Source organism: Sceloporus occidentalis, unplaced genomic scaffold (genome assembly GCF_023333645.1).
Source record: "Sceloporus occidentalis isolate IW3139 unplaced genomic scaffold, rSceOcc1.0.p SCAF_1, whole genome shotgun sequence".
Taxonomy (NCBI): domain Eukaryota; kingdom Metazoa; phylum Chordata; class Lepidosauria; order Squamata; family Phrynosomatidae; genus Sceloporus; species Sceloporus occidentalis.
This window is the reverse complement of record NW_028316981.1, coordinates 13,284,757-13,310,611: the sequence shown is the minus strand read 5'-3', so window position 1 is coordinate 13,310,611 and position 25,855 is coordinate 13,284,757. Positions and strand designations below refer to the sequence as shown.

Below are 25,855 nucleotides of genomic sequence, written 5' to 3'. Positions count from 1 at the left end.
TAAGTAGTTTCCAGCTTATGGCAACCCTATGGTAAACCGATCATAGAGTTTTCTGAGGCTGAAAATGTGTGACTCACCCAATGTCACCCAGTGGGTTTCCATGACCAAGTAGGGGTTTGAACCCTGATCTCCAGAGTCCAAGCTTCAAACCACTATATCACACTGGCTCACCTTGACTGGTATATTCATTAAAATTTAACACAGTGCTGGAGAAAATGCATCCCAGGGGTAAGACCCAGCTTTTATAGTATTCTCCTTCTGAGAAGAAACAAAAAGCACACTGCAAAAGGGAACTAGAAAAAAAGAAGAATTAAAACAGCCTGGCCAGCAATTGACCTCCAGGCTACTTGCCAGACTATTTTGTGTCAAAGCCAGAATTAAGCTGTGTAGCCCACACATTAACACCAAAGCTTGCGACTTTTGAGATTAAGCCCAGTGTGCCATTTCACACAGTCCTGCATATGTGTCTTATGGGCTGGTATGTGTGAAGTTGGTCCACAGCCATTCCCTCATCCACCCACACAGACCCACAGGTGGTACAAACAGAACAACATGGCAACATGTTTGGGACACGTGCAATGTTGAAAATGTAAAGCTGGCTGATCACAAATGGTGGAGAATATGAACAGGAGAGCACTCTTACCCTTAATGGTCTGCTTCTGGGCTGTCCAAAGGCATTTGGTTGGCACTGACTTAGGCCTTTGTTTTGATCCAGTGCAGTTAATAATAATAATAAAGTTTATTCGTAACACCTTTTTCTTCTGATGTTCCTAATCATCTAGGGTAATGGTAGGGCTGCCCAGTATCTTAAGGGATGTCCTTTAATGAAGGCCAGAAAACTTCTTCCTTATAGGATTGCCAAGGACCCCTATTTTTAGGGATAACCCCTATTTGAAGGACTCAGGGTTTGTTTCAATGAGATGCCAAAAACATAAATTTCTGTATTTTGGGGTGTGGGGCCTTCATAAAGGAAAAAAATATTTGTTGTGTGCATTATGTAGTTATAGACAGCCAGCATGGTGTAGTGGTTTGAGTTTTGGACTATGACTCTGGAGGACAGAGTTTGAATCCTGGTTTGGCCACAGAAATGCACTGGCGACCCTGGGTATATATACTTTCTCGGCCTCAGTGAATGGCAATGGCAAATGCCCTCTCAGGAAACTTGCCAAGAAATAGGTTCACCTTAGGGTTGCCCTAAATGGTAAATGACTTGAAGGCACACAACAACATCATGTAGTTTATGGATGCATAAACCAAAACGGACAAAATACATGATGCAAGTTTTCGAAGCTCCACTGGTATCACTGTTTTGTGAATTTTGGATGAAATAAATACAGGTTGAGTCTCCCTTATCTTGAAAACTGCAATCTGAAATACATTTTTCATGAATGGCTGAAATTGTGATACCTTTACTCTCTGATGGTTTCATGTACACAAACTTTGTTTCATGCGACATTATTAAAAATATTGTGTATAAAATTATCTTCAGGCTATGTGTTGAAAATGTATATGAAACATAAATGAATTTAGATTTGGGTACCTTTTCCAAGATATTTCATTATGCAAATACATGTATTCCAAAATCCTAAAGAAAATTTGAAATCTGAAACACATCTGGTCCCTAATTGCTATTTTGAAAACCTGGCAACATTCGGAAATGGGAGAAGTGAAATCTAGCAGTCACTTGCAACCAGTTGCCATCTAGAGGTGTTGGACTGCAGTTCGCATGAGCCCCCCAGTGGGCTGGAAGATGATGGGAGTTGTAATCCAATGTCTGTGGAGGACAACTTTGTAGAGATTAAGCCCAAAGGAAACTTCAACCGGGCCTGTGCTGTTTACTTTCTTGATTTAGGGAGTGACAGGACAAATGCTTCTTCTGCAGAAAGCTCCAGGTTCATTCCCTAATGTCTCCTGTTTAAAATCACCAGCCCTGGTTGATGGGAAAACTCTGGAGAGTCAGTGCCAGCCAGTCAGCAGGTCCTGCTGTGCCATTTGACAGAGTAAAGTGGATGCCTCCGGCAGCTGATTCGGAAAGTTATGAGAGGCCAGCAAATTACAACTTGTTCAATTTATTTTTACTGTATTTTTTTTACTCCCAGGGAGAGGTGTTTGTGGGAGTTTCTGCCTCAGGTGCCGAAATAATTTGAGTACCATTGAATGCCATGCACCTTGACTGGCGGGGATGGGTCAGGGCAGTGCCATTCACATTTCTGCCTGAGGCTTGCGCTAGGCACTGCCAATCATAGCAGGTAATACAGATCCTCTGGCGTTGGGTACAAAACAGCTTCCTATATTCACTTCTTCGCTGAGCCAATTCGTGATCTACACTGTGCCTGTTTAAGCATGTCTCCCCTTTCCTATTAATGCTTTGACAAGGCATGCCAAGGAGGCCTCCTTCAGCATTGGACCTGGAAAAACTGTAGAAGAAGATTACAAAATGGATGGAGCAGGTCGGGGAGAAAAAGGAGCAGGTTTTGAATCAAGTCTAGCCTTAGGGTCGCCATAATCCGGATATAACTTGAAGGCACACAACAAAGTAAGTACGTGTACTTCCACATTTCAAGTGGGGGAAATGTGAAGGAATAACAACAACAGCAAGGAAGTAGACTCAAGCTCACACTGTTGTTGTCCCTGTTGTTGTTAACTGCTGTCGAGTTAGACTCAACTTATGGTGGCCCAGTGGTTGAGACATCTCCAAGACCTGCTGTCTTCCACTGCTTTGCTTAGGTGATGCAAATTCATGCCCTGGCCTCCCTGATTGAGTCTAGCCATCCGCTGTGTGGTCTTCCTCTCTTTCCTCTGCCCTCTACCTTTCCTGCATTATTGTCTTTTCCTCTGCCCTCTACCTTTCCTGCATTATTGTCTCATGATGTGGCCAAAGTGCGACAACCTCAACTTTGTCATCTTGGCTTCCAGAGAGATTTCAGGCTTGATGTACTCTAGGACCAATTTGTTTGTCTTCTTGGCTGTCCACGGGATCTTCAGCACTCTTCTGAAGCACCACATCTCAAAGGAGTTGATTTTCTTCCTGTCTGCTTTCTTCACTGTCCCCCTCTCACATCTGTACATAGTGAAAGGGAATACAGTGGCTTGTATGAATCTTACTTTAGTGCTCAGTTGTATACCTTTACACTTTAGCATCTTGTTTGGTTCTTCCATGGCTGCTCTTCCCACTCCTACACCTAACGAGAAGGAAAAGATTATGAAAGAGTGAAATTTACAAACTGAGATTCAGTAATTCTGGGGAGGGGGGGACCTAATGGTGGTTCCAATAGTAATCTGGGAGCAATTTCAAATGGACCAACATTTATTTATTTTTATTTATTTATGGTATTTATACCCCGCCCTTCAGCCCTAAAGGCTATCACAGTGGCTTACAATTATTATTTTTAATTAGACGGTTCCCTGCCCTCAGGCTTACAATCTAAAAGACACGACACAAAAGGAGAAGGGAATTTCAAATCCATTGAAATTCCCTTCTCTCTGGAAGCCAAGATGACAAAGTTGAGGTTGTCACACTTTGGCCACATCATGAGACAATAATGCAGGAAAGGTAGAGGGCAGAGGAAAAGACAATAATGCAGGAAAGGTAGAGGGCAGAGGAAAAGACAATAATGCAGAAAGGTAGAGGGCAGAGGAAAGAGAGGAAGACCACACAGCGGATGGTTAGACTCAATCAGGGAGGCCAGGGCATGAAATTTCAAATCCATTGAAATTATCCATTTCAAATTTGTTCTTTCGTCCTTCTCACGCGCCCTCTCTATGCCAAAACAGAATTATTACAAATCACTGATTTCTGCCAATGAGAGGCACCCGCAGCGTTTGTTCTCCACCTTCAACTCTTTGCTTAAACCTCCCTCTCCTCTGGTCTCTTCATCATTCTCTCCTAATGACTTTGCTAATTATTTCATCTCTAAGATTACCACTATTCGTTCTGAGATAGTCCCTCCCGATTCTTCTTCTGCTCTTAATCTTCTATTGCCCTCGCCTAAAAAATTTTCTGTGTTTCCTCCTGCTTCTTTGGATGAACTATCTACACTTCTGAACTCTTGCAAACCTGCAACCTGTCCTCTTGATCCACTTCCTACTCGTCTTTTAATTTCTGTAGCTCCCTCTTTTCTGCCCTCACTTCTCCATATCTTCAGTCGCTCTCTCTCTACAGGCTCCTTCCCGTCGGACTTCAAACATGCTCTCATTTCCCCAATTCTGAAAAAAACCTTCTCTCGACTCCTCCTCTTTGTCTAGCTATTGTCCGATTTCTCTTCTTCCCTTTCTTTCTAAGGTTTTGGAACGGGTTGTTTATTCTCGCTGTCTTGACTTTCTCGAAGCCAACTCCATTCTTGATCCCTTTCAGTCTGGTTTCCGCCCAAGGCATTCCACAGAGACAGCTCTCACTAAGATCTCCAATGACCTTTTACAGGCCAAGGCTAATGGCCTTTACTCTGTTCTCATCCTTCTTGATTTGTCTGCAGCCTTTGACACCGTTGATCACTGTCTCCTAATTGACATACTCTCTGACCTTGGGTTCTCAGACTCTGTTCTCGATTGGTTTAGATCTTATTTGTCTGGCAGATCTTTTGCAGTGGTTGCAGGTGGACAGACTTCATCCTCTGTTCCCTTATCTGTGGGTGTTCCTCAGGGCTCTGTTCTGGGTCCCCTTCTGTTTTCTCTCTACAGACTGTCCTTAGGTAAACTCATTAGTTCTTTTGGTTTTTCCTACCATCTGTACGCCCATGACACCCAGTTGTATCTTTCCACCCCTGACCTTTCTCCAAGGCTTGAACAGCAAGTTTCATCTTGTCTCGCAGCTGTCTCGCAGTGGATGTGCCATCGGCATTTGAAGCTCAACATGTCCAAGACGGAGCTTCTTGTCTTTCCTCCTAAGCCCACCCTTCAACACTCCTTTTCTGTCTTTGTGGACAACATTTCTATTCAACCAGTCCAGCAAGCCCGCAGTCTTGGTTTTATCTTTGATTCTCCTCTGTTGTGTATCCCTCAGATCCAGACCACAGCCAAGGCTTGTAGATTCTTTTTATACAACATTGCCAAAATCTGACCATATCTCTCCGCCTCTACTGCCAAGATCCTGGTCCATGCCCTAGTGATCTCACGACTCGATTACTGTAACATCCTCCTGGCTGGGCTTCCTCTTTCTCGCCTCCGTCCTTTAATTTCTGCCCAGCATTCAGCTGCACGCATTATCACTTCCACCCACCGCTCTGACCACATCTCTCCTGTGCTGGCATCCCTTCACTGGCTCCCCCTCCCTTTCCGCATTCAGTATAAGCTCCTGCTGTCGACATTCAAAGCCTTCCATGGATTGGCCCCTCCTTACTTATCCAACCTTCTTTCTCCTCACCTTCCCACCAGGGCCCTCCGTTATGGTAGTCAAGGTCGGCTGTCCCAGCCCAGCATTTCCTCTGCCCCATCCCGGATTCGCCCCTTTTCACTCGCTGCCCCTCACTCCTGGAACCTTCTTCCCCCACAAACAAGAGCCATCTCTTCTTTAACCAGCTTCAAAACGGAGCTGAAGACCATCCTGTTCAGAGAAGCATTCCCAGGCATTGCATAATTGTCACTCACTTTTTGTTGTTCTTTTGTTGTCTGTTTTGTTGAATAATTTTCTGTATTGCTATGTATTTTATATGTATTATCCTACTAGAGAGGCCCCTTCCCCACCACCTTTCCCTTCTCCTTTTGTGTCGTGTCTTTTTAGATTGTAAGCCTGAGGGCAGGGAACTGTCCAATTAAAAAGATTGTATGTACAGCGCTGTGTAAATTTATAGCACTTTATAAATAAAGGTTAATAATAATAATAATAATAATAAGTGGTGGGAAAGGGGATGAGGTCCAGTGGTTCTTCTCTCCCTCTGAGGCCTGGACCAAGGCAGATGGACTGGAGGGAGGGCTCTTCAGGCTAGCCCTGATGGAGCTGGGCCTGCCTGGTCACTCCATAACATTTGAATTAAATCACATAGACAGGATCATAATAGTCCAATTATAAAAAAATCAACAGTATTTTGGATGGGCTACATTACCCAATTATATCTTACTGATTCCTAGATTCTTGGACAGAACCCAAAGCAATGATGCTCCAAAACTCCAGCTGATAATACCTGATAGATTAATACATAATAATATATAATAATTAGAGTTGGTTTAGGATCATCCCAGGACCTGATGTTACTCAGACAAAACCTGAGACTGAGGGGTGGCCATTGGTTATGTCATAAATGCATAATGCATTAAATATTAACCACAGTTGCTCACAGCTTATCATTTAAATAGGCACACAGAGAGGAACTGTGTTATCTCTGCAATGTGCTTTAGCAATAAGTAAATACATAGGCAGAACTAATGCAGTCCAACACTGCTTTAACAGCCAAGGCTCCATGCTATCGAATTCTGGGATTTGTAGTTTGGTGAGACATTTGTCCTTCTCTGTCAAAGAGCTCTGGTGCCACAACCAAGTTCCCAGGATACCACAGGATGGAGCCATAGAAGTTACAGAATTGTCAAACTGCATTATTTCTTCAGTGCAGATTCAGCCACAGATGTGCTGCAAGAAATGAATGAAGCAAAATATAGCAAGTTGAGGATTTGTAGATAGCAGCAGCTGAGCCCCCCAAAACTGGAGAATTTCCATTCTTGCTGCACTAGGACACTTGAGAGACCAGGTTCAAATCCCAATTCAAGCATTAAAAAAACCCCACTGGGTGACCTTGGACAAGTAACACACTCTCAGCCTCAGAGGAAGGCAATGGCAAACCCACTGAAGAAACTTGCCAGCAAAACTCCATAATAGGTTTGCCTTAGGATCTCCATAAGTCAGAAACGACTTGAAGGCATACAACAACAACAACAACTGCCTGGAGCAATAGAGTCAATAGGAGGGTGCGGAGAGTGCGGAGTGCACCAGGTGACACCTTAAGGAGGGGTGACACCACTGCTCCTCAAACTCCTGGCAGAAACGGTTTATTTACCTGCTTCCCTTTAATATGCTTTAAGAGATGGAGGGAGTTGGGTGAAGCTCAGTGGGAGGAGAAAGGACAAGCCCTAGAATTTTTTAAAATTAAAATTTCAAAATTCAAAATGTTAAATGTTCAAAAAATTTAATTATTTTTAATTTTTTAAAATTCTTTTTAACTTTTCTTTTAAAACATCACATTTTAACCAAATCTTCACTATGTATATGTAAATACATTTAGGTTGTGCGTATGATATTGTAATTTGAAGGTATAATTTTAATTTTGCAAGTTGTTTATGTCACAACTAATTAGCCTTACATTCAGTGGTATATGGGAATTACGATTTTATGAGTAACATTAGTGCAAAAAAGCATGATTAGGGATTCTGCATGGTGTGAAATGAGAGGAGGTCAATGGGTGTGTGTCTGACACCAACCCTAGTGGCGCCACTGGTCTGGAGATGGCCTATGAAAACTGGAGACTCGGGGCGAGGCCCTGATGTTTAACAACTGTAAACAATACATTGCAAAACCCAGTGAGGAACTAGGCCCTAAGTAGCCCCTTTCCCTGTAGTTCTTGAAACTTTTGTAGGGAGAAGTGGCTTCAGAAAGTGAAGGCTGAGCAAATAAAGGGAAGAGAAAGCTTCCCACACCTGCCTCCTCCTTTAGTAGGTTTTGGGATGCGTGGGTGGCGAGAGGCACGGAAGTTTGACATGAGAAAAAGATCTGGGTGGCTTTTGCGAACCAAACACTGCGCATGGAGCAGCAGCCACAGCAAGAGCAGGATGTGGTGTTGGCTTCCCGTGTAGAAATAGGGGCGTAGTTGGACATAACGGTGAGACGGACAAAGTCAACCCAAGGAGGAAGGACTGAAGCAACAGTCCAAGGAGGCTGGGACTCTCAGACACAAAACAAGCAGCAAAGCAAGGCGAAAAGAAGATGCTGATGTGGTGCGGACACCAGTGGTGGGAATAGAACGCAAGTGGGCCAGAAAGGTGAGCACAATGGCAAATAATGTCATTTCCACAGCTGGCACAACCAGTAGGCAGAATGAGAGATCTACTACAGGCAGGCAGCTTCTGGATGTTGTGAAAGTATAGCAAATTATGGTTGTTATTGTTGGTTAATACATCATTTATTTGTTTTATGCTCCGTAATACCATACAACATATATAATAAATTCTTTCTAAATGTTATAACTATTACACCACATACTTTTCAATACCTCTCTTCCCTCTCTCCTCTTGCACCAATGGCTATCACTAAGTACAGTGGGACCTAGCCATCCATGGGCTTGCCTTTCGCCGATTTAAGCATCCATGGATGGCATGCTCTGTTGTCCCCAGTGGTGGGGCATGCACATTGCGCCATTTGGGACAACAAGATGGGACAACAAGACTGCACTTTTTCGTATCCATGGGGGAGTCTAGAACAGATCTTCCATGGATACGAAGGTCCGGCTGTAAATTAGTACCCAGTACCTACAATGTAGAATATCTTATTAATAGTTTCCCTAACTTCAGTGTGCCCCTTTTCAACTTTGACTTTCTCAATTAAAAATTGGACTTGTCCCTCCAGATTATTTCCTTTATGTGGCCATTATATTTTCCTTTTCTCTTCCTTAAATAATCAAATAAGAGATATTCTGAAATATATTGATACCTGTTGTTGTGTGTGCCTTCAAGTTATTTCCAACTTATGGCAACTCTAAGGCCAACTGATCACATATCACAAGGTTTTCCGGGGCTGAGAGTGTGTGACTTGCCCAGTGGATTTCCATGGCCCAGCAGTAATTCATACCCTGATCTCCAGAGTCATTGTACAGTGCTCAAACCACTACACCACACCAGTTCTATAAGTTTGCACATTAGTTAACAAATTTAAAAATTGGTTGTTATTCTATTTTTACTTTGTTGTTGTTGTTATATGCTTTCAAGTTGTTTCTGACTATGGTAACCGTAAGGTGTTTTCTTGGAGTTTTTTTTGGCAAGTTTCTTCAGATGGGGTTTGCCATTGCTGTCCCCTGAGGCTGAGAGAGTGTGACTTGCCCAAGGTCACTCAGTGATTAACAGGTTTTTTATTTGTTGAGAGATCTTTTTCTTGCCCACTGTGCCAAAAGCGCTTGGCTAGCTTTGAGTATCACATACGCTGATGTACAGGCATGTAAAGGGGATGCTTCAGGCAGCAAAATGTCTTGGGCTGGCCCCAAGGAACAATAAAAAAACAGCCAAAATGTCAGAGAGAGTTGCATCTTAAGCCACAGGGTTTATACTGCAAGTCACTTTCACATACCGTAAGCAATGGTGCTTATATGAAAGTGCTCAGAAAGTAGTGTTTTTTCCTGCTAAATTAAATGGGTGAGAGACCTTAATGAAGGCAGGAACAACATTTGACCTCCCAGATGTTTTTCACTACATGTCCCACGATCCCTTACCATTAGTGGAGGCTTCCAGGAGTTGAAGCCCAAAACATCTTGGGACCAACCACCTTAGGGGTCTGTTGTTGCTAACTAGAATAGACAGTAATGGGTTGGATAAGCCAATGGGATGTTCAGATATAAAATCACGCACATGACAGAGTAAACAGGTTGAGTCTCCCTTATCTGGAATTACAAAATCCAAAATATTCCAAATTCCAAAATTGTTCACATGGATACCTGAGATAGTGACACCCTTGCCTTCTGATGGTTCAATGTACACACATTTTGTTTCATGCACAAAATTATTAAAAATATTGTGTATAAAATTACCTTCAGCTATCTGTAAAGGGAGTATAAGAGGAAAACTAAGAGGTGATACCCTAAACCTAAAACAACAAGTATGGAGACAAAAAGTCTAGGGGGGATAAAAGTGGAAAGCTCAGTAATTTTATTAAAACAAAATGAAACAATAGGAAGCAAGAGTAATAAGAGAAGATAAAATGTATGCAATCCTGTGGACAGACAGGCTTGTGTTGGCCTGTATGCCACACCCTAATGTTAACAAGACTAGTGTTGCCAAGAAGTACTAGGCTTGAGAACTGCAAATCTTAAATAGTATAACAAACATGAGGAGGTGTCAAACATACAAAGTGCTAATGCAATAGCAGATAAATTTCTATACACAACTTCCAAAAGGTAAATAAAAGGGCTAGCACAGTACGCCCATTACAATTGAAAGAATAAACTAACAACGACCAAACGTGTTTTGACTAGAAGTCTTCATCAGTGTTCATGGTAAACTGATATTACAGCCTTGTAAAATATATCATGTAGTATGTTGGGACATCCAGTCGCAGTACGCAAGTTGTTGGTCCTCTTGGACCTAGTATGGTACATAAGACTTGGATGTCCCACATGTGGGGCTTGTATCTACAGGGTGTATAAGAAACATAAATGAATTTTATCTTTAGCCTTGGGTCTCATCTCCAAGACATCTTTGGAGGTCTTTAAACAGAAGCTGGATGGCCATCTGTCGGGGATGCTTTGACTGAGAGTTCCTGCATGGCAGGGGGTTGGACTGGATGACCCTTAGGGTCTCTTCTAACTCTATGATTCTATGAAATATGCCAAAATACGGAGGGGTGGGGGGATCAAAAATCCACTTTGGGTCCCAAGCATTTCACATAAGTGTTACTTAATCTGTAGTTGTCTGTGTATACACAGGGCCAAGCTAGACATATTGCTCATGCAACTGAGCCTTATATAGATCTTCTTAGGCTGCATCTGCCCTGCAGAAATAATCCAGTTTGACATCATTTTAATTTCAAGGCTCAGTGCTATGGAAGTATGGGGACTGTAGTTTGTTGTGGCAGCAGAACTCTTGGACAGAGAAGGCTAAATGTCTAACAAAACTACAAACCCCAGATTTCCATAGCATTGAGCCATGGTAGTTAAAGCAGGGTCGGACTGGATTATTTCTGCAGTGTGGATGCAGCCATAATCAGATACAGTGGTACCTCGGGATACGAAATACCCAGGTTACGAAATTTTCGGGATACGAAAAAATCCCATTGGAAAACATTGTTCCGGGTTACGAAAGTTTTTTCGGGTTACGAAAAAACTTTTGGTGCTTTTCGGCGCGATTTCACACGGAATCGCGGCTTTTCCCCATTAGCGCCTATGGGAATTCGGCTTGCGAAAGCCTTTCGGGTTACGAAATTGACAGCGGAACGAATTAATTTCGTAACCCGAGGCACCACTGTACCTGCATCTATGCAAATAGATTAAGACTATGGTAAAAGGGAGGCTTGAACATGTTGCCCACACCAGAGTCCCAGTTGGATTTGGGCCTTCTGTGATTTGACAAAGCGGGGGGGGGGGGATGACATTAAGATAGGGATGCCATAACCCGCCTGCAGGTGGGACAATCCCGCTTTTGGCGGTACTGGCCCGGTCCCGGTCCGGTTAGCACTAAAAGCGGGATTTGTCCTGCCTGCAGCCACCCTCCTCCTCCTCCACCCCCGCGTGCGCCCTCCTAATGGCCGTGGCCGCTCATGCAGCTGGCCGGCCACACACTTCTGCCTCCACCTCGGCCCTCGTGCGCTCCCTGTGAATGGCCGCGTGCGGCCGCTCATGGGGCCAACGGGCGCTCTGTCTCCTCCTCCTCCGCCCTCGCGCGCGCGGCTGCTCATGGGGCCAGCTGGCCACCCTCTGCCGCCTCCACCTCCTCTGCCCTCTCGCGCGCGGCCGCTCATGGGGCCGGCTGGCCACCCTCTGCCTCCTCCTCCTCCTTCTCCGCCCTCGCGCACATGGCAGGCCTGTTTAAGAGAGTCAGTGTGGTTTGTGTGCATTTATTTGTTATTATTTTTTGTTATTTTTAGTATTACTGTATTAATATCCAAGTTTCCTTTCTTTTTATTTTATTTTTTATTTTTACTATTCATACCCATGTTTCCCTTTTTTATTTTACTTTTTGTTATTTTTAGTATTTTTTTTTATTTTTTTTAACATTGTTTTAACAATGATAGTGATGATGAGGATGAGGATGAGGATGGTGATATTGATATCAGCCGGCTTCTGAGGCATGCACTCACTCTTTCTGAAGCTGAGATGGTGTGACTTTCCAAAGTGCATTTGGGTGCTTTGAATGCTAACAAGCCTGGCTTGCTTGGACAGTGATAGTGATGATGATGATGGTGATATTGATATCAATCAGCTTCTGAGGCATGCGCTCACTCTTTCTGAAGGTGAGACAGTGTAACCTTCCAAGGTGTGTTTTTGGTGTATTTTTTCCCTTGACCAAGTACACACTTCTGAGAAGTACAGTTGGTGGAAGAAACCTGAAATGGCAAATCCACTTCTTGTGGAACCACCTTGACATGTTCAATATGCATAGCCATGTTAACCCATGCTAAGTGTTAAACCCAAGGGGTTTGGTTATGGAATAAGCTTCTGAAATATGCAAGAGGCCACGTTAAGTAAAGCCATGTTCAATGCCCCAATGTGCTGGCGTGTGTTTTTTGGAATGGATCCAGAAAAGGAAGTCCATTTCTGCCATCTGTCTAGGAATAATGCCAAAATGTCCTCCATTTTGATCATGCCTAAGAAACATGCATTTATATTAACCTTTTTTTAAAAACCACCCAATTTTTTCATGTGTCCTCCATTATTAAAAAAATGTGTCCTACATGTGAAAATGTTGTCCTACATTTGTCCCGGTTTGGAGGTCCTGACTTATGGCAACCCTACATTAAGATCAACTTTCCTTCCATTATGAATTGTGGGCAGGAGGTCTGATGTGGCTGAAGACCACAGCTGAGGCAAAACATGAAAGTCCCTTCTTCCATGACCTTGCCCCATGGCAGGAATTTGCAGCCTTGTGGCCAAAAACAACATGAATAATTTCATACTTGGTTGGGCTTAAAGTGTGAAATATACATGTACACTGGTCACATTGCAATCTGCAAGAGGGTTATGTGTTGTTTCCTGCTGTTGTGGGTAGCAAAAATCTTATGTGTGAGGCAGAACACTTTCAATTTAGTGCCCTCTTAGCAGTTACAAAATATCTCCGTCACCAAGGGACCTTTTATATGTAAGAGACAAGTTATTCTGAGGATGTACAGAGTGCCAGCATCAGATAGATGTCCTATATATATATTTTTAACCACCCAAAATGTTTGTAGTCACAATGCTCAAGTGGTGTTGTTATGCGGCTTCTGGTTGATTCTGACTTATGATGACCCCATGATAGGGTTTTCTTGGAAAGATGTATTCAGAGGAGCTTCTGTGGACTCTCTAGAAGCTATAGTTTGGTGAGGTCTTCAGAATTCTCTTCTCTGATTCACTGATTCACTGAGCCATGGCAGTTAAGTATCAACACAATTATTTAATTATTAACAGTTGTTTAAAATAATTAATAATTGTATTTTTTATTATTGATGGGAGGGGTAGGGTTATAATATTATATTTTTATTGTATTTTACTGGTTTATTTTAATTTAAGCTGCTTCGATTGTTTGGAGGAGCAGGATATAAATAATTGTTGTTATTATTATTATTATTATTATTATTATTCCACAACTATGCAGTGACTGGATTAGAGTCACAAGAAACCCTCCTTTTCCAGGACATGTCCTCCATTCCATCCTTCTGTCCAGGAGGAATGTCAAAATGTTCTCCGTTTGGAGCATGACTAAGAAAGCACAAATCTACATTTATAGTAGTGTTTTTAGCTTTTATTTGGTCATGCCCTACCTTTTTCTTGAATGTCCTACATTTAAAATAAAATGAAATAAATAAAATAGAAATAGAATCATAGAATCATAGAATCGTAGAGTTGGAAGAGACCACTAGGGCCATCCAGTCCAACCCCCTGCCATGCAGGAAATCCAAATCAAAGCATCCCTGACAGATGGCCATCCAGCCTCTGTTTAAAGACCTCCAAGGAAGGAGACTCTATCACCTTCCGAGGAAGTGCATTCCACTGTCGAACAGCCCTTGCTGTCAGGAAGTTCCTCCTAATGTTCAGGTGGAATCTCTTTTCCTGTAGCTTGCATCCATTGTTCCGGGTCCTGTTCTCTGGAGCAGCAGAAAACAAGCTTGCTCCCTCCTCAATATGACATCCTTTCAAATATTTAAACAGGGCTATCATATCACCTCTTAACCTTCTTTTCTCCAGGCTAAACATCCCCAGCTCCCTCAGTCGTTCCTCATAGGGCATGGTTTCCAGACCCTTCACCATTTTTGTCGCCCTCCTTTGGACACGCTCCAGTTTCTCAATGTCCTTTCTGAATTGTGGTGCCCAGAACTGGACACAATATTCTAGGTGGAGCCTGACCAAAGCAGAATACAGTGGCACTATTACTTCTCTTGATCTAGACACTATACTTCTATTGATGCAGCCTAAAATAGCATTGGCCTTTTTAGCTGCCGCATCACACTGTTCACTCATGTTCAACTTGTGGTCTACTTGGACTCCTAGATCCCTTTCACACGTAGTTTCATTCAGCCAGGTGTCACCCATCCTATATCTGTGCATTTTATTTTTCCGCCCTAAGTGCAATACCTTACATTTCTCTGTGTTGAATTTCATTTTGTTAGCTTTGGCCCAGCTTTCTAGTCTAATCAGGTCATTTTGAATCTTGATCCTGTCCTCTGGGGTATTAGCTATTCCCCCTAATTTGGTGTCATCTGCAAATTTGATAAGTATGCTCCCAATTCTGTCATCCAGGTCATTGATAAAGATGTTGAGTAGCACTGGGCCCAGGACAGAGCCCTGTGGGACCCCACTGGTCACTTCTCTCCAGGATGAAAAGGAGCCATTGTTGAGCACCATTTGGGTTCAGCCGGTCAACCAATTACAGATCCATTTAACAGTTCCTTTGTCTAGCCCACATTTTACAAGCTTGTTTGCAAGAATGTCATCGGAAACCTTGTCAAAGGCCTTACTGAAATCAAGATATACTATATCCACAGCATTCCCTTCATCTACCAAGCTGGTAATTTTATCAAAGAAAGAGATTAGATTTGTCTGGCATGACTTGTTTCTCTGAAACCCATGTTGACTTTTTGTGATTATGGCATTGCCTTCTAGATGTTCACAGACTCTCTGTTTAATGATCTGCTCCAGAATCTTTCCTGGTATTGATGTCAGACTAACTGGACGATAATTGTTGGGATCCTCTTTTTTCCCCTTTTTGAAGATGGGGACAACGTTTGCCCTTCGCCAGTCTGCTGGGATCTCTCCTGTTCTCCAGGAGTTTTCAAAGATTATTGCCAATGGCTCTGATATTACATTTGCCAGTTCTTTTAATACCCTTGGATGGAGTTCATCTGGTCCCGGAGACTTAAATTCATTTAGATTAACAAGGTGTTCCTCTACTATCTCTTTACTTATTCTGTGCTGAAATTCTCCTATTCTGTCCTCTGCTCCATTATCCTCAGGTTGAGCACCCTTTGCCTTTTCTGAGAAGACTGAGGCAAAGAAGGTGTTGAGTAATTCTGCCTTTTCTCTATCTCCTGTTAGCATTTTGCCATCTTCTCCACGCAGTGGCCCTACCGTTTCCTTCTTCTTCCTTTTGCTGCGGACATATCCAAAAAAGCCCTTTTTATTGTTCTTAACCTCTCTAGCAAGCCTGAGTTCATTCTGCGCTTTAGCTTTTCTGACTTTACCCCTACACATGCCTGCTATTTCTTTGAATTCCTTTTTCGTGATTTCCCCCTTTTTCCATTTCTTATACATGTTCCGTTTCAAACTTAGCTCGGTTGAAAGTTCCTTAGTCATCCAGCCTGGTTTCTTGAGGCACCTCCCGTTTTTCTTTCTCACTGGAACTGTTTGAAATTGTGCCTTCAGTATCTCCCTTTTGAGAAAGTCCCATCCGTCCTGAACTCCTTTATCTTTTAGTATTTCTGACCATGGGATCACCCTCAATACTTCTCTAAGTTTACTGAAATCCGCTCTCCTAAAGTCTAGTATGTGTGTCTGACTATGCCTGGCTTCTCCTTTCCATTGTATAACAAACTCCAGGAGAACATGGTCACTTCCACCTAATGATCCCACCACTTGCACCTCATTAACCAAGTCATCCTTGTTGGTTAGGATCAGATCTAAAATAGCTGACCCCCTTGTTGCCTCTTCCACCTTTTGGACCATGAAATTGTCTTCCAGGCAAGTGAGGAATTTGCTAGACCTTGAGGATTTTGCTGAGTTTGACTTCCAGCAAATATCAGGATAGTTGAAGTCGCCCATCACTACTACATCTCTCTTTTCTGCCTGTGTGGTCATCTGTTCTAGAGAGATATCATCCAATTCCTCAGTCTGACTTGGGGGTCTGTAGCAGACTCCCACCGTAACACCCTTGTTGTTTCCCTCCCCTTTGATTCTTATCCAAATGCTCTCCACCTGGCTTCCATGATTGATGTCCAGGATCTCTTCACTGGTGTAAATATCTCTGACATATAGTGCTATTCCTCCTCCTTTCCTGTTTGGCCTATTTCTCTTAATAAGGTTATACCCCTCTATTTCCACATTCCAATCATGAGACTCATCCCACCAGGTTTCAGTGATGCCTATTATATCATATTTGCTTTGTTGTACTAGGAGTTCGAGTTCATCTTGCTTATTTCCCATGCTCTGTGCATTAGTGTAGAGACATCGCAGACCATGGTTCCCTTTTACTTGCTGCCTGTGCAAGTTTTTTTGCCTCCCACTGTTGGGTCCTTGCACTGTTTGCCTTGTTTCCTCTATGTCAGTTTGACTATTTTCGCCATCCCTTTCGCCTTCCTTAATATTGTCTCCCTTCCCCTCGGAACTCAGTTTAAAGCTCTCCTGATCAAGTTCTTGAGACTGTTGGCAAAAACATTTCTTCCAACTGGCGTGAGATGCAACCTGTCTGTTGCAAGAAGTCCCTCCTCATGGAACCGCAGCCCATGATCGAAGAATCCAAATCCTTCTCGGCGGCACCATCTGCGAAGCCAGTTGTTCACATCTGCTATTTTCCTCTCCCTTCCTGGACCATGCCCTTCAACTGGCAGAAGAGACGAGATGACAACCTGTACATCCATTCCTTTCAGCTTCCTACCAAGTGCCTCGTAATCCCTTTTGATGTTCTGAATGCTGTGTCTTGCAGTATCATTAGTTCCCACGTGGACCAAAAGAAAGGGGTATTGGTCAGTAGGCTTGACCAGTCTAGTCAGCCTCTCTGTCACATCACGGATCTTTGCACCTGGAAGACAACACACCTCTCGAGACATCTTGTCAGGCCTACAAATCACTGCTTCTGTACCCCTCAGCAAGGAGTCCCCCACTACGACCACACACCTCCTCCGAGGCTTAGCAGCGACTGTTCCCTCGGGTGGGACTCTCAGGCTCCCCTGCTCTGTCCCTGAAGTCTGTCCATGCTGCTCTTCTTCATCCTCCTTGATAAGGGAAAGAGCTTCGAATCGATTCTCTAGCTGCAAGCTCCCCGAACAATTCCTTCTTGGCTTACTTCTCTTTGTGACATTCCTCCAGCTGTCTGCCTCCTCTGTTTGGAAAGTGACCTCTTCCACCCTAGCATCTTCCTCTGCGTGGTACTCATCCAAGATGGTTAGTTCTATTGAGTCCAGGAAATCCTCTTGTTCCCTAATATGCTGAAGCGTAGCTACTCTGGACTCCAGCTGCTGCACTTTCTCCTCCAAGAGTGCTACCAACTTGCACTTGGTGCATGTGAAGTTCTGTAGGCAAGAAGAGAAACATCCCACAAGAGTTGCAGGTGACTGCGGCAGGTCCCTCGTTGTCCATACTGCAAAGTCTTTAGTAATAAATATAACAGTCAATCTACTGGGAATACTTCTTTAAAGGTAAGTACTGGCTGCTATCTTACACTTAAAGGGAAGGTTCTGTTTCAATATCTGATTCTAACCTGATGCCACTTGAGCAGAGTTGTTGAGTTAAAGAAAACTAAAAATGTGCGCGTCTCTGGAAGGTGGTATATAAAGCTAGTCTGCTAGCTCCGCCCCCTTGTGACTCACAGGTGTGACTCACAGAAGCTCCGCCCCTTCAGCAACGAGCACACGGTCTCAAGCACACGGTCTCAAAATGGCTGCCAAGCAGCTCCTCTCCTTCTCCTCTCTCTGGCCGGACTGTTCTGAAGGCTCTGGAAGTTGGTATATAAAGCTAGTCTGCTAGCTCCGCCCCCTTGTGACTCACAGGTGTGACTCACAGAAGCTCCGCCCCTTCAGCAACGAGCACACGGTCTCAAGCACACGGTCTCAAAATGGCTGCCAAGCAGCTCCTCTCCTTCTCCTCTCTCTGGCCGGACTGTTCTGAAGGCTCTGGAAGTTGGTATATAAAGCTAGTCTGCTAGCTCCGCCCCCTTGTGACTCACAGGTGTGACTCACAGAAGCTCCGCCCCTTCAGCAACGAGCACACGGTCTCAAGCACACGGTCTCAAAATGGCTGCCAAGCAGCTCCTCTCCTTCTCCTCTCTCTGGCCGGACTGTTCTGAAGGCTCTGGAAGTTGGTATATAAAGCTAGTCTGCTAGCTCCGCCCCCTTGTGACTCACAGGTGTGACTCACAGAAGCTCCGCCCCTTCAGCAACGAGCACATGGTCTCAAGCACACGGTCTCAAAATGGCTGCCAAGCAGCTCCTCTCCTTCTCCTCTCTCTGGCCAGACTGTTCTGAAGGCTCTGGAAGTTGGTATATAAAGCTAGTCTGCTAGCTCCGCCCCCTTGTGACTCACAGGTGTGACTCACAGAAGCTCCGCCCCTTCAGCAACGAGCACACGGTCTCAAGCACACGGTCTCAAAATGGCTGCCAAGCAGCTCCTCTCCTTCTCCTCTCTCTGGCCGGACTGTTCTGGAAGGCTCTGGAAGGTGGTATATAAAGCTAGTCTGCTAGCTCCGCCCCCTTGTGACTCACAGGTGTGACTCACAGAAGCTCCGCCCCTTCAGCAATGAGCACACGGTCTCAAGCACACGGTCTCAAAATGGCTGCCAAGCAGCTCCTCTCCTTCTCCTCTTTCTGGCCGGACTGTTCTTTATGGGTTTCCGCCCTTAAGATAGAAATAGTAAAGGTAGATTAGCAATATCAGGTTTTAACCAGACATACAGTATCAGGCAAGACACAATATTATGTGTTTAACTTTGATCAGTTGTTCTTTTCCTACAAGTGATTGCTAGTGCAGAAAATTGTGCCACTTTATAAGTTATATGCAAGTTCCAGTCTGACAACAGGTAATTTAAATAAAAAGCTTCAGATCTCCCAGGTACATTCAAGAGTATAGGAGTGATCAAATCTCTGCGAGCATTGTCATAAAAAGGGCATTTTCTTTTAAATGAAGCTATCTTAAATGTAACGGAAATGAATTATTTACATTTCTAGTTGGCAGATTTTTATCCCAAGCAATCTTTTTATGTGTATTATTTTATTTTTTATGTTATATTTTATATTGATGCTGGTCTTTGACCGTAATAAAGAATGTACTACATTGTCCTCCTCTGCAGTTACAACATTTGGTCACCCTGGATTATTATTATTATTATTGTTATTAAACTTTATTTCTAGAGCACTGTAATTATACCCAGCGCTGTGCAAAGTCGGTAAAATTAAGGAGTATATAAAAGCCTGCCCAAGGTGTACACTCTAAGATAATAACAATTAAATAGAGGAGTAGATAAAATTACCATGTAGAAAAGAAAAGACAAATTAAAAACATCAAATATAAAAGCAGATCACATCACATCATCACATCACAGCCAGATGACAATCACAAATTTCCTGAGAACGCTTCCCTAAACAATATGGTTTTCAGCTTTTGAATTATATTATGCTTTTTAAAAACTTAATGGCTCTAAATGGCCTCCAATATTATACAGACAAAACCTCAGACACATGGGGCCTAGCAGCATCCCAATGTGGTCAAGATGGAAAAAGTCATTAATGAGAAAGAGCACAAAAGCTAGGAGAGGATGCAGCAACTTGCTTTTGCCTGAGCTACCTGGGAAGGGCAAGATTTTGTCCATTCCTGTCATCCCCCCTGCCCAAGGCTCCTGTAATCATGATACAGATGGGACACCAAAATCTTTTCAGTGCTTAGGGCCTCTGTGGGTCTTAATCCAGCCCCAAGTGTCATCAAGTACTTATCGGGTCACTTGGTGCAATCCTCATCCCCAAAAAACATGGAAACGCACCCTAAACACAGACCCATCATCCCCAGGTGAGGCCCCTGTTTTTCAGCCCAAAGGATCTCCCACCAGAAAGTCAAAGAGCCCAACTTCTTCCTGGCATTTGCTCTCAGTGGCTGAAGCTGGAAAGTCTGCATTCAAAGGGATCTTGTAGCAAAGGCCAGTTAATGTGGTTCCAAACTGCACCATTTCCACAGTGAAGATGTCCCCACTCCCAGTGTGTTTTTTCATCTTCAGAATTCAAAGGCGGGATATAAACCGCCATATAGTACGTATTGTATACGTACTAGGGTTAGGAAGGGGCGGTGCTTCCGCACCCCCCTAACCCTAGTACGTATACAATACGTACAAGATGGCAGCGCCCCTTCCACATGGGCGCCGCCATCTTTACGTACTGGACGCATAGCGTCCAGACGTGTCGCGGCGCCTATGATGTCGCGAATGCGCCAGCGGCGCTTCGCAACGTCATCAGTGCACCGCAAGAAGAAGCTCCGAAATAGAGCTTCTTTTTTGCTCCGCACGGGAGCCGCACGGTTTGGCTGCTGCAGCTCCCGCACAGAGCAAATGGCGCCGGCGGGGAAGCGCCGCAAAGCGCCGGTTTGTATCCCGCCATAGCCTAGAAAATTAGCATTGAAAGGGATCTGAACTGCTCTGGCTCCATCCCATACAATCTTGGGATCTGTGGTTTTGTGAAGCACCACCAGCACTCTTTGGCAAAGAAAGCTAAATGCCTTGTAAAACTACAACTCCCAGGGTTATACAGAATGGCACTACAGCACTTAAAGTACTGTCAAACTGCATTATCTCTACAGTGTAGATGCACTCGTGCTGTAGTTCCATCCTATGGAATCCTGGGATTTGTAGTTTCACAAGGTCTTTAGCCTCATCTACCAAAGAGCGCTGGTGCCTCACAAAACTACACATCCCAGGATTCTGCAAGATGGAGCCATGGCCATTAATAATAATAATAATAATTTGTTTCATTTATATACCGCTATTCCAAAGATCATAGCAGTGAACAGCAAGTAAGCTAATTAGCAAGTAAGCTAATTTGCCCCCAACAGTCTGGGTACTCATTTTAGCGACCTCGGGCTTGGGCCCTTTTGCTGGTCTTGAACTTGCAACCTTGTGGTTTTGAGTGAATGGCTGCAGTACAGGCATTTAACCACTGCGCCACCAGGGTGTCCAACTCCATTCTTTCTACGGTGTAGATCCAGCCCTGGGGTCTACTGCTCTTTGCAGAGGTTTAGATATTTATTGTCAATTCATAGGTTCAAACGCATTCTGTTGTCTTGGCCAAAGAATCATGGAGTTGGAAGAGACCCCAAGGGCCATCTATCTGACCCCATTCTGCCATGCAGGAACTCACAACCCAAGCTCTCCCTGTGACAGATGGACGCCCAGCTGCCCTTTCAAAAAGCCTCCAAAGGAGACCTCAGTCTCCCTATCTATCTGGGCCTAAGAAGAAGAAGGTCAGCATGGTCTGTGGCACTGGGTCCAGAGCCCCGAGGACCCTTAGGGACCTTTGCCTTTCAGTCCTACATCGCCACTGTCTCACCTGCTTGGAGGGATTTCAGACAGACTTGGTGCCTTAGAATTGGAGGACTGGTATAAAGAGGTATGGAAATTAGCGATTAATGATAAATTCACATGCAAATTGAAAGTAAAAAGTGGATTATGGAAAAGAAGTGATTTTGACAGAATTTGGAAAGAATTTGTTAAGAAAGTTTTGAGAAAAGAAGATGGAAGATTACCTCCACGAAAGGAACTGTGATTTTGGATGGAATATCAGGGTGAAAATGGCTCTGGGGAAGAGGAGCACCGAGGTGGGATGTTAAAGATATTTAGACAAATTGTAATAGACTGTAGGAAATATATATATATATTCAGAATTAAATTATTATATTATTTGATTTTACCAGTTGGCTAGATAATACATTGTCTATATTATATTTGGTCTGTTCCCTGGCTTCACATGAAGTAGTTTTCATTTTTACTTGATGACTGAGATACAACTATTAGCATCCCATCTGTATTATATAGGAAATGTTTTATTCCCTTGTTAACCTGTTCATCCTCGCTATGATGACGCTGGTGTAGGAGATGGTTACTAAAGGATTATGCTTTTAAACAAACATGTTAAAGTTATATTCTAAATATATTGTCAACATTCCTGACTTAATTACATGTCGCGGCAAAGAGACGCAGAGACAGGAATGGGGGTGCAAAACTTAGCTGGCCAGGTCTTGGCCAGCCCTTTTTATTCACATCAGGGTTACATCAGGTTTACATTATCTCATAGTACATCAGAAGGCAATTTGCGAAATCAGGGACCAATGTGTATTCAGGAGAATTCCAATTAGCAAAGGGAGCAGGATGTGTACACTGGCTCAGCCGAATCAACATGGGCTTATCCAATTATGGATAAAGCATTGTCAACCAGAAGGCGAGTCATAATCCTGTGGTTTGCCAGCGGGGTTATCACATCTCAATCTCGGTAAACATTGCTATCCTGGGAGGGGTCGCATCCCCTGGGCTTGCCAGGGAATGCTACAATTACATAATTTAATCTTTTAGGATCTAGTTGTCTAAGCTATGAACATATATGTATATATTTTGATGGACTATAATACATTAGGATGTCATGCATTATTTGTATTAATGTCTTGAACTATCTGTGACTGATAATTTGGGCTGTTTGTAAGAACTGGCCATGTGCTGCAAATAAATGTCATTCATTCATTCATATACAGAATTATGTATTGTATAATAATCAATATTTAATGTATGAATTTTAATTGTAAAAAAAATTAATTTAAAAATGATGGAGACATGGCCATTACAGTCGTGTCCAACTCCATTCTTTCTACAGTATAGATGCAGCCCTGGGGTCTAGCACTCTTTGCAGAAGTGCAGGAGGAGAGTATAGAAAGAGCCATTCCTCAAATATTTCAGGTGAAGGTGGTTTTGGGCAAAAGGGATCGGTCAGTTCCCTGGAGCAGAAAAGCCTCCACTAGACCTACAGACTACAGATTTCAGGGGTTTCGTGTGGGTCAGGGATGGAGACCCTGTGTGAGCCCTCTCTGTCTGACTTGGCCTTCCTCTCTTGCCTGGAATTCCCTGGATGCTTTAATATTTGTGCTCCTGGGCCTCCAAGTAATTTCTGACTTATGGCCACTCTAAGGTGCAGGGCTTTCTGGGGCTGGGAGTGTGTGGGTCTCCCAGTGGGTTTCCATGGCTGAGCTGGGAATCAGACCATTGTCTCCAGAGTCAAACTCCCACACTCAAACCCTTCAGCCACACTGGCTCTCGCTTTCATATTTATTCATTCTTGCTGCGGTGTGCCTTATCCTACAATGGGGTTTTCTTGGCAAGAGTTGTTCAGAGGTTTGCCATTGCTGTCCTCTGAGGCTGAGAGCATGTGACTATTTGCCCAAGGTCATCCACTGGGTTCAATGGCTGAGCTGGGAGTCAAACCCTGACCCCCAGAGTCATAGTCTCACACTCAAACCACCATGCCATGCTGGCTCTCTTTATATATTCCAAAGACACTTGTTCTTTTAAACTGGTTTTCATATAATGCATTTTTTTCAGTGTTGCATTATTTTTGCTACTGTTGTGAATTTTAGCTCTATTCTCTTTGAAACTGTATTGTAAGCAACCTTGAAAGGGGAGTGACTAAAATGGTGAAAGGTCCGGAAACATGCCTTATGCCCTATGAATTTGCTCAGTTCTTGAAAACTCAGGCAGCCAAATCTATCCGCGTGGAATGGGCTCTTCCTTTTTTCTTACTTCATTCAACTTTGCCTACCATTATAATTTTTAAAAACAAATCCCATAATCTCATGATATATCCAAAGGAAGACAACCTCAGTTTAGTCACCTTCACTTCTAATGAGAGTCCAGGCGAGATTTGCTCTAAGCCCCATTCATTTGTTTTCTTAGCTGACCATGGTATCCACAGAAATCTTCTCCAGCAACACATTTCGAATGAGTTGATTTTCTTTCTCTCCGTTTTTCTTCACTGTCCATCTTTCATAACTGTTGATGGAAATGGGAAATACTATGGCCTGGATGATTCTGACTTTGGTATATAGTTATATCTCTTTATGCTTTAGGATAGTGATGGTTTTAGAGACCGAGTGCCCAAACTGCAACCCAAAATCCACTTATTTATCACAAAGTACCACATCCCTCTGGCTTTCTAGTTACAAACTTTGGCAAACTCTGTGCTGGGGTGATGGCATGTGTGCCCACAGAAAAGGCTCCGAGTGCCACCTCTGGCACTCATGCCATAGGTTCGCCACCACTGCTTTAGGATGTTATTCTTTCGTGGTTGCCTTTCCCAGTCCTGGGGTTTGACAGACCGCCATGAAGGGGCAGCGCGATACTGCCCTTTTCCTAGCCGGATTGGAACTGTGGCAACTGCAGGCAATGTCCCAGATCTGTCCTTTCCAGGGCGCAAAAAGGAGCCACAAAAAGCAGCTCCTTTTTGCACCCTGGAAAGGGTGCCATAACCATGCTGCTGAAGCTTGGCAACACTCTTTGGTGCTGTATGGAGCAGCATGTGGTGTCATGGTGCCCTGGGGCAGAGTCAGGGTGTGTGTCATCTGGAACAGAGAAAAGGATCATCCTAGGATGTCCCTTATTCTCTTGGCATCAGGGCAAGTGCAACACAGGCAGCCATGGGCCTCTGCGGAAAGGCTCTGCCAGGTAAAAGCAGGGCTCAAGGCCTGTTTGGGCTGCACTTTCCAAGGCATCCACAGCCACAGAGTGAGTTCTCCTGAGGCACCTGCTCACTCTGCTGGTCTCCTTCGCCAGCCTAGGAAGGCAGTGAATGAATTTTACTTGGGAAATTAAATAGATACTGATAAGCACAGAATGGGTAAAGAGGTAGGACAGGAATACTCCAAACGAATTCCAGGGTCCAAGGCCAGAGGAAAGACATCCAAGCGTATTAAAAGTACTGGCAGAAGTAATCTCAGATCCACTTGCACTTTCCAATGCATCCACAGCCACAGAGGGAATTCTCCTGAGGCACCTGCTGACTCTGCTGGTCTCCTTCACCAGCCTAGGAAGGCAGTGAATGAATTTTACTATGAAAATTAAATGGATACTGATAAAGACAGAATGGGTAAAGATGTAAGACTGCATACCTGGCTACTCCAAACAAATTCAAGGCTCCAAGAGCAGAGGAACGACATCCAAGATCATTAAAAGAACTGGCAGAAGTAATCTCAGAGCCACATGCAATAATCTTTGGGGTTGTTCTCACTAGGTGAAACCCCGCATTCTGAATCGAATCCAAGGAGTGGCGTTCCTATTAGGATCCGATTTAAACCTAGAACGGTTCTAGAGCAACCCGCAATCGTCCCCACTACAAATCGAAATGTAGAGCGGAATAAAATTTTGATTCGAGTTTTCCTCATTTAACGCGTGTTAAAAAAACACTAGGGTCCGACCTACGTTTTTCCATTGATTTGATTTAGGAACTGGAGCATTTAAATAGGAACGACAGCCTTTGAAATTGCGTTAGATGAATGGGAGGAGCGGAGTGCGATGGGGCTGTCCTTGGGGGAGTTGCCCTTTCTGTCCCCATCCGTCTGGCTGTCGCCATTTTTGCTTCCCTCACCCCTTTGTCCGCTGTGGTCTTTCAATAAGAGATAAGGATTATTTTTATTTTTTATTTTAATGGTTTACAGGCACTTAATCTCTTCAGCGCTTTAAGCGCTTGAAGTCCCGGCTGCTCAAGCGCCTGCATCTGCCAAAGGAGTACAAGGCTTCCCCCGGTGGATTGCAACCT

At 43.8% G+C, this 25,855-nt stretch overlaps 1 protein-coding gene across 1 annotated transcript in view; it reads left to right on the top strand.

Moving 5' to 3' along the window:
* Positions 1-7,720: 7,720 nt before the first annotated feature.
* Positions 7,721-25,855, top strand: part of GPSM3 (G protein signaling modulator 3) — a 73,539-nt gene continuing 55,404 nt past the window's right edge. The window contains exon 1 of the mRNA XM_089506313.1: positions 7,721-7,962. The gene's annotated coding sequence lies outside the window, so the exon portion shown is untranslated. The remainder of the gene's footprint in view (positions 7,963-25,855) is intronic.